General features: G+C 42.9%; 1 pseudogene; it reads right to left on the reverse strand.

Moving 5' to 3' along the window:
* Positions 1-9,969: 9,969 nt before the first annotated feature.
* LOC127667155 (uncharacterized) lies at positions 9,970-10,155 on the reverse strand (annotated as a pseudogene).
* Between the last annotated feature and the right edge of the window lie 1,031 nt (positions 10,156-11,186).

Genomic DNA, 11,186 nt, shown 5'->3' on the forward strand with positions numbered 1-11,186 from the left:
AAACCGGGGCATCAAAACCCTCCAGGGGTTCCCAAGGCTCCCGGGGCTTCCGGATCCACGGATGGAGTAACGGAGGCCTGGAGGGGTGAGGTGGCTTGCCTGGTACTGACTAAAACATCAGGACCAAGTGGCTGGAAGCCAGAGCCTCCTGCCTGTCCTGGGATCTCACTGACTCCTGGGAATATTGCTGCACGTTCAGCATTAGGCCTCTGGCCACCAATCCCAGTGTGGGAGCATCAAGAAGGGGAGCCTGGGTCTTTAAAGATTTTTTTAATTATTATTTTAAAGTGTGTGTGTGTATTTGTCTGTGTGTGGGTATACGTACCTGAGGCTGGAGGCATGGGAGCACCCTGGAGCTGGAATTATGGATAGCTATGGGCTGGAATTGTAGGCCGTTGTGAGCTGTCTGCTGTCAAACCTTTGGAAAAGCAATGCCAGCTGTTGACCAGTGATCCATCTCTCTAGCCACGATCCTGAGGATTTCACTTCCCCTGTAAATACACACGTATTTAATAAATGAAGAGAAAGAGAAGTACCGGGTTGATAGCTTTTAGGATCCTTTGTACCTGGCCAGTACAGTTTCAGAGTATATAAGCACAAATAAAAATATTAAGTTAGGTTGTTTTTTGTTGTTGTTGTTGTTGTTGTTGGTTTTTTGGGTTTTTTTTTTTTGGTTTTGTTTTTTTGTTTTTTGTTTTGGTTTTCTGAGACAGTGTTTCTCTGCGTAGCCCTGGCTGCCCTGGAACTCACTCTGTAGACCAGGCTGGCCTCGAACTCAGAAATCCACCTGCCTCTGCCTCCCAAGTGCTGGGATTAAAGGCGTGCGCCACCACTGCCCGGCTAAGTTAGATCTTATAAAAATGGTTTTTAAAAAGAAGGTCTTATGTAGCCCAGGGCTGCTCGCCTTACCTCCCCAGTATGAGATCACAGGCTTGTGCTGTGCTTGAAGTGGTGGAAGAGTGAGCCCAGGGTGGCCCTTGTGGCAGGCAAGCACCCGTACCAAACGAATCACATTCTCAGGCTCCAAAGGTGACTTTGAAGCCAATTTAAGCTGTTGTGTGCAAGATGTTCTCTTTTAATAGCCATCCACTTATTCAAGGGCAGTTGTGACTGGGCCCTTCTCATGTGTGGTAGCCCCTATTGGAAAATGCCTGAAATGTTCTTACACCTTTTAATGTATCTTCTGTAATGGCAATCCTCACCATTTAGGAGTCAGTGAATTCCTAACTGTAACTGTTCACCATGGAGTCACTCCATTTACTGATTGATAACTCTGTGGGAGGTTTCCATTGATGCTGGACTATGATCTTGTGACTTGCTTTGGGATGAAAAATGGGGAGGTAGAAAGGTACCAGGTTTCACCCATAGTGACACCTTGTACTCTTAGGGACTTAGGAGAATCTACACCCAACTTGTGACCTATGAGCATCTGACTGGATTCATGTATTCAGTCACATTACTGGTGGTCCCTGCCACCCACAAACCGTGCAAACAGAGCCACCCAGCAGACATGCAGACTTATGAATGAATGAGACATTAGTGCACACAGTCGTGTGAGCTCCTTTGTTACACAGCAATTACAGTGAATTTGACCTGTAAATGCTCGGGGAGGGGGGGGGACTTACGAAAGTATTAGAAGTAAACCATCTCTGTGTTAGTTTGACTAAAATGGTGTTTGTGAATTGTGTGGCCTCCCGTGTGTGGGTTCTTATCAGCGTTAGACCTTTCACAAATGTTCAAGCTTAGGTATAAGAAGACACTTTCCAAAAACATGATTTGAAATGAGACAGCATGTGTCTGTATGTGACTATCTAGAAGTATTTCACACACACACACACACACACACACACACACACACACATTATATTAACTATCTGATTCTTTATCTTTCACAAAAAAAAAAAAACAGACACATTATACTAACTATCATGTCTCTATCTTTGTCACCTCTTGTTTGGATGACCCCTTTGTTGTAGGCACACTAAGGTAAAATGTCATCTGCATGCGTGAACATTTTCTCTCTCAAATACCCTGGCATAAAATTTTTATTATTTTAAGAAAACCCCACATTTGTCCATTTGTGTCCAGAGGTATCTTTGGGAAATGAACAATATGGAGAGTTAAAGACCATATACACAGAACAAGAAAACTCGCCGAGTAGAGAGCTATAAACTACATAATCTCAAGACAGGAGAGACTCTTCAGAGTATTTACTTAGGAATTGTCAAAACCCCTGTCTCTGGAGGTAAGGGTGTCTTCTACAGCTCCTACTATAAGGAATGTAGAATTTGAGATAGAAAAAGGACTCTCCCAAAAGCAGGCCCTCAGTCAGGAATCGGAGAGCACAGAGTTTACTGTAGTGGAAAATGAAGGAGTCTTGGGAAGGAGTAGCTAAGTGGGGTGTGCAGACCATCAGTGCAGCATATTAAAAATGTAGAACCCCAGGCGCCCCTCAGACATTCCCAGTCAGAACGGGAGCTTTACCAACATTTCCAGGAGCTCCACAGGCACATGCAGGCTTGCTAACAGATGTGCTAGCTGCTTCTCTGTTGCTGTGATAAAACACCATGACCAAAAGCAACTTACGGAAATAAATGTATTTGGGCTTACAGTTCCAGACAATAAGGATGTGTGATGATGATGGGGTGTGGGCAGCAGACACTGCATCAGGAGCAGATAGCTGAGAGATCAGATCCTCATCTTCATGCAAGATGCAGCAGAGAGTAAGCTGGAAGAGCAGCAGGGCTATGAGTTTGTAAAGCCTGCCTCCAGTGACACACTTTCTCCAGCAAGGCTCCCAAGAGTGCCACCGACACTGGGGACCGTGTGAGCATAGATCTGAGCCTACTGAGGATTGTCTCATGTGAACCGCTACGTCAGCCCGGCTGTCCCTCCCAGATGCACAGAAGCTAAGGTATACTCATCTGTCTGTATGGTTTTTTTGATAAAGGTCTGTTCCAGAAGCTTCATCGCAGCAGGACAAGAGGATACACACGCCTAGCACTGGAGCCTGCAACGGTGAGTGCTGGGGGCCATGTAGACAGGAAGAGAGCAGAAGCAGCTGAGGCATGCACTGTGCTGGAAGAAGGGCGGCCGGGAGCCCTTCCACCATAAGACACATCCAAGCTGAGGGCTGGGTTGGTTCATGCATTTTATACCAAGATTAGCTGATTAACAATGGACTCTCTTCACATTTGGCCAACGTTAGGAAGGTGGAGAGGTGGAGGTTTAATGCTCTCATTAAAATATTCATTCATAAAGTTAGGGTTTAAGGTTTCAATACAAACACAGTCAACAAATTTGAAGAAAAGTTTCATAGGTTTGGGCTGCCAATGTCTTGACCAGAGGATGTGCTTTTCTTGGACTGTGGTTGCTACTCAGGGGGGTCACTGTGGCTTATATATGCCCTTTACTGACCTGCCCAGTACTTATATCTTTAAGCCAACCTTTCTCCTGTTTGTCTCTGCACATTCAGAGTCATCAACTTTGTGTGGAACTCAGGACTTCACTTTGTTAGAACAAAGGCCATGGGCACAGAATTCCAGCTCTTCCCTTCCCCAGATTAGGGTGGGGAAGGGAAATCAAAGCAGAAAAAGATTTAATGTGCCCAGTGTCATTGCAGGACCCAGGCAATTGCTCTGGGAAGTTTCCTGGACATCTCCATTACCATTGCCTATCATGGTATTAGAGAGCACCGATTGCTGTAACCTGGAATTGGAATCAGATTTTGCTGATTACTCTCTCATTATGTTATCTTAAAGAATTTTGCATCTATGCTGTTGAGATATTGGTATGTTATCCTTTCTCTTTAGCTTTTTTTCCATCAGCTTCCTCTTCTTCCTTGTCTTATTGCTCCTCCCCCTTCTTCTTCCTCCCCTTCCCTCCTCCCCCTTCTTCTTCCTCCCCTTCCCCCCTCCTCCTTCTCTTCCTTCCCTTTCCCCCTCCTCCCCCATCTGTTATTGGTTTTATTTTGTTTTTCTAGGTAGAGTCCATGTATATCCCTGAATGTCCTGATAATCTCTATGTCCTAGAGGCTGGAATCAAACTTGTAGCAATCCTCCTGCCTCAGTTGCCCAAGTGTTATGTTAACAGGGATATGTCACCTCAACCATTTTTTTTTCTACTCTCTTTTTAGAACTGCCTTTTTCTGCTTTGGTTTTTAGTCTAGGAAGTGTTCTCTGGATTCTTCAACTAGAAACATTGTATAACTCTGTTGTGCTTTAAAGGCCTAGAATTCTCCAGGAAAGTTCTTGGAACCACAGGGGTTTCTTTTGAGGAATTTTTAAATTATGGATTTATTTTTTAAAATACTTATTAAGCTACTCAGGTAACCTACCTCTTATGGTCGTTTGTGGTTTTAGAAAATTGTTGCTATTCCTCTCCAAAGGTGATTTGCCACAGGCAGGGTTAAGCTGGTGTTTTTCTCTTGTTGGGCAATGCCCCTACAGCTCTGCTAAGCTTCACTTGATAACTGTCCCTCCTGACTCTTTAGTTTCACCACAGGACTCCATCTCCTGCCTGCAGTGTTTCCTTGCCTTCCAAACCGGTTCTGTCCTTTGCAGACTCAGCTGGTCAGGAGCTCTGCGGAGTGGAAACAACAAGCTAGAGCTTACGAATCTCTCATATGACTGATGGGCACTAAAGCTTGGTACCTCTGCTCTAAGAGGTGTTTCATCAAAGGGATAAGGCTTACCTGGCAGCCTTTACCAAAGTGGGGTTTTGTTTTGTCTTGTTTAACAAAGGCCATTCATGATTTGTGGAGGTCTTGGCTGATGTCTGAGCTGAACCTCACCTCCTGTGCCACTTCGAACACGTCACTCAGTTGACTTGTGCCGCATTAGACTTTTGTTTTTGTAAAATAGATTATAGAGAGAATAGCTTGTGTATTGTCTGGATGTATCACATGCCACTTAAAAAAAACTTACAGCCTATAGGAGAGGTAGAATAGAAGGTAGGACATCTGGGAGGCAGAAAGAATTCTGGGATAGAGCCAGGTGTGGAAGATTTGCTTGGGATTTCTCAGGAAGATGTGATAAGATGGACACGCCTCAGCACAGGTAACCAGCCACGGTGGCAGACTATAGATTAGAATGAATGGTTACTTTAAGTTGTGATTAGTCAGAGAAGAGCATAGCTATTTGGCCAAGGTATTTGTCAATATATTTTGAGTCCAAATCTTATTTCTGGGAGCTTGAGAAGGGAGGAAGAACCAGGATAACTTCTACAATGGGTATTTTCCTAGTTCAAGGAGTATAATCAGACTATAGAAATTACCATTATAAAGTATAAAAAATCACGACCAGTGTGATTTATTGTTTATTTATTGGGTGGTCTTTCCATCCCACAAGTAATATCTCTTTAGAGAACTGAGTCTAGATAATTAACCTGAAACATATCACAAGTCCGTTAAAATATACAAACTTATTTTTACATCCCCGTTTTACAGTTAAGGAAACTGTGCTAACTTACCCAACAGCACATGATTAGGGATCAGCAGTGAGAGGCCTGGCTCTTGCCTCTGTGATACCCATAAACTGGTCTATGGAGGATAACAAGGATTAGGAGGTGCGAGGGAAGGAAAGGGCGTCTTGGTCGGCTTCACTCCCCCAACCCTGCTGCTCTCCTATTCCCGTGTGTTCATCTGTCAGCCACTCATTTTTGGTGCTATTGAATGCTTCCTTTGTCTAGGGAATTTGAGCAAGAGCTGCTGACATGACTCTTACCTTACCGGAGTCCATATTGGAAGTCAGCACTTGTGTGTGTCTTGCAAATGGGAGTTACTCTAGTCATGGCAAGTAGGATACATGTTCGGGAAACCGACTGATGGACTTGTGTAACTCCTCAGGTTACACACTACTTTTGACTGACTACCAGACTTAATATCAGTCTCCTTCAACAGTGGTGTGTGTGTGTGTGTGTGTGTGTATTTAGTCACAATTTACAGAAAAATTGAAAATACTATGCAAAAAGCTTATTTTCTCTGAACCACTTAAAAGCACACTGTCAGTGTAATGACTCATTATACCAAAGATGTTAGCTTGAAATTTTTCTTAACAGGACATGTCATTAGCCACAACACTCTGTCAAACACACTATCGAAATGAGGAAGTTAGCATTCTGTCTATTACCAGTTAATTGTCCAAGCCCTTCCATGACTCAGCAACTGTTTCACTAAGGCCCACACATCACTGTTCAGTTGTCATGTCTCTTTAGTCACCCTCAGTGACTAAAAAACAATTATGTTTTTTCTTTGCATTTTATGATTTTGAAACTATTAAAGTTCTCCAATCAGTTACTTGTGAAATAGCTCCCAATTTGGGTACCTCATGTCTCCTGTAACTCCATTGAGATTCTTTATCTTTGGTAAGGTCTTAGATTTCTGTGGCTGTGATACATACCATGATTAAAGCAGTTTGTGGAGGAGAAGGTTTATTTCATCTGACAGGTTACAGTCCGTCATGCTGGGAGGTCTGGGCAGGGTCTAAAGGCGGGAATCTGGAAGCAAGAACTGATACAGAAGCTATAGAGGGTGCTACTTACTAACTTGATCTTCATGGCTTGCTCAGCCTGCTTTCTTATAAAACCGAGGACCACCTACCCAGGGATGTAACCACCCACAATAGATTGGGCCATCCCATGTCAATCACAAATCAAGGAAATGCCCCACAAGAATGCCTTCAGGTCAATCTGGTAGGGGCATTTTCTCAATTGAGGTGGTTCCCTCTTCCCAAATGACTCTAGCTTGTGTCAAGTTGACAAAAACTAATCAACTTGACACACCAATACATTATTATTAAGCCATTAACTTTCCTTTCTTGTTCAAACTCAAGATCTTATAATATCAGTATCAAAATATAAACCACTTTATAACTTATATAACAATCGTAGTCCTTTAAAATTCAAACACTTTAAAAAGTCCAGTCTCTTTAAAACATCCAAGTCTCTTGAAAATTCCAAAGTCTCTTAAGGATGGGCTCGAGTAAAATTAAATTTAAGTTAGATGTTTTCTTACTCCAAGACAGAACCAGGGCATAGTCACAATTGAATCAAAGAAAACCAAAGTCAGCTGGATGAACATCTGGGCTTCACTCATGATGCTCTGGGCTTCAAAGGGCTTGTCTCATAGTATCTGTTGTAGTCTTTGATGGTTAGTCTATGGAATTCTCCAACCTGCTAGTGTCTCTGCTGTGCCTGGGCTGCCCTTTCTCCAGGTCTCTCCTCAGGGACTCTGACCCTGGCACATGGTGCCAACCTCACCATTGCTCCATAACCCCATTCTATACCAAGGTATCTACTGCAACAGAGGCTGTACCTTCACCAGTGACCTCTGCTGGCCTCTCCTGGTGCTGAGCCTCAGGTCCCCTCCAAGACCTCTGCATGCCTTTGAAACCAAAATCACCTGGGATGCTCTTACATATTACCAAACTTGGCTAGTACAGTGTGGCCCACTCTGGACCACAGCTTCTATGTGCTGACTCTGAGAAACACTTCCCAGAAGATTTTGCTTCAATGATGCTGGTTTCTTCTTAAACACTCCTAATTTCTCAGCTATAGTTGAGAGATATCCATTGGCTCAACAAAGCACAGATGTCCCTTTATTGGTTCTAGTCTCTTGTCACATGTTTTAATAGCTTATCACATAAATAGTCCTGGTAGAGTGGTTACTTCCCTTTGGATCTTCCTAAGCCAGGCCTCCATCAGCTGATGGCTCTGAGCATTCTGATCCCCTAAGCTCCACCCACAGCGCAACACACTGAGCTCTGAGCACTGAGTGGCTTTTCTAACCTCAAATTAAAATGCCACCACAGTCTTTCCCAAAGTGCCCGATGTGGTCTGTCACAATGATACACCTGTTATTTGTAGACCAGGTACCAACTACTATCTTAAGAGTTTCTATTGCTGTAACAAGACATGATTGCCAAAAGCAACTTGGGGAGGAAACAGTTTATTTTATCTTACATTTCCAGGCAGATGAGGAGAAAGCTAAATCAGGACTTGGAGAAAAAAAATCACCAAGATGAGTGGAAATTAAGCAAGGAAACAGATTTTGAAAACAAACAAAAACAAACAAATGTTAGAAGTGAAAAAAAATCAATGGATCAAATAAAATCATAGTGGAAAACACAGCTTTGAGAAAGCAAGAAAAAAAAATCAGAAACTGAAGACAAGGTCAAGAAAATACTGTATTCAAATATCCTTAAAGAAATATAAAGAAGTAGGCAGAAGAACACCTTCCAAAATCTCTATGATGTAATCAAGAGGCCAAATCTAAGAACCTGTGAGAATTAAAAGGAGTTGAGATCAAAACTAAAGGATCAAACTAAATAGAAAATATTCAATGGGATTATAGAAGAAAAAAAACCCCAAAATCAAAATTCAAGGAAAGAAATGGGCAGTCAAGCATAAGAGTAAACTTTGCACTCCCCAAATTCATAGCCAGAGAAGATTTCTTCATAACGCATCGTCATTAAGATGCCTGGGACCACAGTCCACACTGGCAAGCACTTCGTAATAACAGAACTCTCAACAGGAGCCCCCAAAGCATGGCACACTATTGCAAGGCCTGGAAATAAGTAACTGTCAACAGAGATCGCCATAGCCAGCAAAGCTTTGTTTTAAAAGCAACAGAAAAATGGAGACATTTTAAAACACATGACCACCAAGCCAGGGCTGCAGAAGATAAAAACAATGATCTTAGAGATCACAGAGAAAGAACAATGAGCTCCATCAGGAGGGCACAGGAACCAGAAGAGAGGAAAAGGCAAACTCGGGAAAAAATGACCATGTCTCCAACCAAAGCCCTAGTGGGAATGGGGGAGAAATCAAAAAGAACAGAGAGTGATCCGGCCAACCAGGAGTCCCCAACAAAACCACTGTGACCTTTAAACGTCTCAATAGGAGACTTCAACCCTAGATGCAAACAGGCTTAACTTTCCAACCAAAAGCTGCATGCTTTAAAATGTGACATCTATCTTTTTAATGTGCATCTCTGGCAAAGACATACAGAAATTTGAGAGTTCAAGGACAGAAATTAACCCACCATGAAAGTCAAAGCTAACAGAGTTTTTCTGGTACCTGCATAGTTGGCTTACGAGGAAAGTAATCAAAAGAAACAAAGACACTGCATAGTAATGCGAGGGCTAATTCATCAGGAAGGTGTAAAAATCGTGTGTACCAAAGCGCCCAATGCTGAGGCTCTCGGATTCATCAGATAAACACTAATGGCCATCAAGGCTCCTGAAGCAATGGTCTGCAATGGCTTCCATGCCCTGTTCTCATCACAGGCCATCCAGACTGTGTCAACAAAGACATTTCAAACTTAGCCTGCATCGTAGACAAATTTCCTGAGATACTTACAGAATATTTTATTCAGTATTCTTTCCAGCAGCCAGTGGAACTGTCTCTAAGACAGATCACCCACAACCTCCCCTCCAGGGTCAGCTCTACTGTGCTGCCCAGGTGACATACAGAGGCTGCCCTCCAGGGTGCTGTGGCTGGTGAGGGGCAGAGCCACCTCTCCTGCTCTCATGGCCCCAGGGCTGTAGGTGGTAAAGGGTGAGGGAGGAGGTGGATAGCTCTCCTTCACCCATGCTGCCACTCAGGAGATGAGTGGCAGGGCCAGTTCTTCCCCTCCGGGCTGGCTTACACACAACTCCCCCACTGTGCAGAGTCCTGCAGCTCTCTGGGCAGTGTAAACTCTCCTGCTCTCAAGCCTCCAGGACCAGCTCCCCACCCCCACCCCCCACCTCCCATCCCTCCACCCCGCCACCCCCCCCACACTCCACACCCCCACCCCCGTGCCCAGATGAGGGGCAGGTCTGCCCAGTCCTCAGACATCAATATTTTCCTGGGCAGCAGCCCAGACCAGTGATGTCCACCTGGCCTTTGGTGGTGATAGACCCACGCTCTGCCGGGCAGGTCTAGATCCCCAGGCACCAGACTGGTGGCCAACTCAGACTTTTTGCAGGGAATGATAGGCTACTAATCACTCAGCCATTCACAGGTCAGGTACTGAGACTAGACTAAACTGGACTGGACTAGACTAGACTAGACTAGACTAGACCGGACTAGACTAGAGGTGGCATCTCTCCTCTCTGCCACCTACTGGCACACATCTAACACAGCAGCTGCACCTTCAGTGCCTCTAGGGACAGGGAACTGTATTTGTATTTTTAATGTTGAAGAAATCAAAGAGATAATTAAAAAGTTACCAGACTAGAACACTGCTCCCCCTCCCCCCCTCCCCCCCCCCCCCCCGCAAAGTTACCAGAGTCAAATGAAAGTGAAAGTGTAATTTATTGGAACCTTTGGAATACAGCAGAGGCAGTGCTGAGAAGAAAGTTATTAATATTTTATAAAATCTATTAATATTTTCTTAAGAAAACACCAAAAACCAAAACAAGTTTAGAAAAAGAAGAATAAGCCAAATCTAAGAGCAGTAGATGGTAAGAAATAATAAAGACTGGGAACAAAATTAATGAAATCAAGAATGAAAGAATACAAAGAATCAATGAAACAAAAACTTAATTCTTTGGAAAACTAAACTTCAGCAAGCCCAAAAGGCCAATGGGGACTACTTTAAAAACCTGTATATCAAGAAGGTAGAAAATTCAGAAGAAATGCAATGAATGGATAAATTCTTAGAGGCACATGGCTACCAAATAAAAGGAAATAAAAGCAATTTAAATAGATATATAAGGAATGAAATTGAGGTAGTAATAATATCCCAACAAAGAATTACAGAATCAGATGGAGTCACCGTGGTATTAGACTTTTAAAGATGAGGTAACATCAATGCTTCTCAAAAGAGCCCATTAAACAGGGAAGGAAAGAAGGCATTCCATGCTTTATTATCACCACGATACTAAAACCAGATAAGGATAGAACAAATATATACAACAATTATAGCCCATCATCCTTGATGATTATTGAACATTGAATTCTTAATACAATATTGCAAAATGAATTCAGCGACATATTAAGATCATATATTAAAATCATATATCATGATCAAGTTGGATTCATTCCAAAGATGCAAAGATGGTTCAATATATGGAAACCACTAAATGCAATTTAGCACTTAAATAGAATCAGGAACAGAAATCACATGATAATTTCAATAGATGAAGAAAAAAATTTTTTTTGCAAAATTTAACATCCTGTTATTTTAAAACCCTAAAGAAGCT

Source organism: Apodemus sylvaticus, chromosome 16 (assembly GCF_947179515.1).
Source record: "Apodemus sylvaticus chromosome 16, mApoSyl1.1, whole genome shotgun sequence".
Lineage (NCBI taxonomy): Eukaryota > Metazoa > Chordata > Mammalia > Rodentia > Muridae > Apodemus > Apodemus sylvaticus.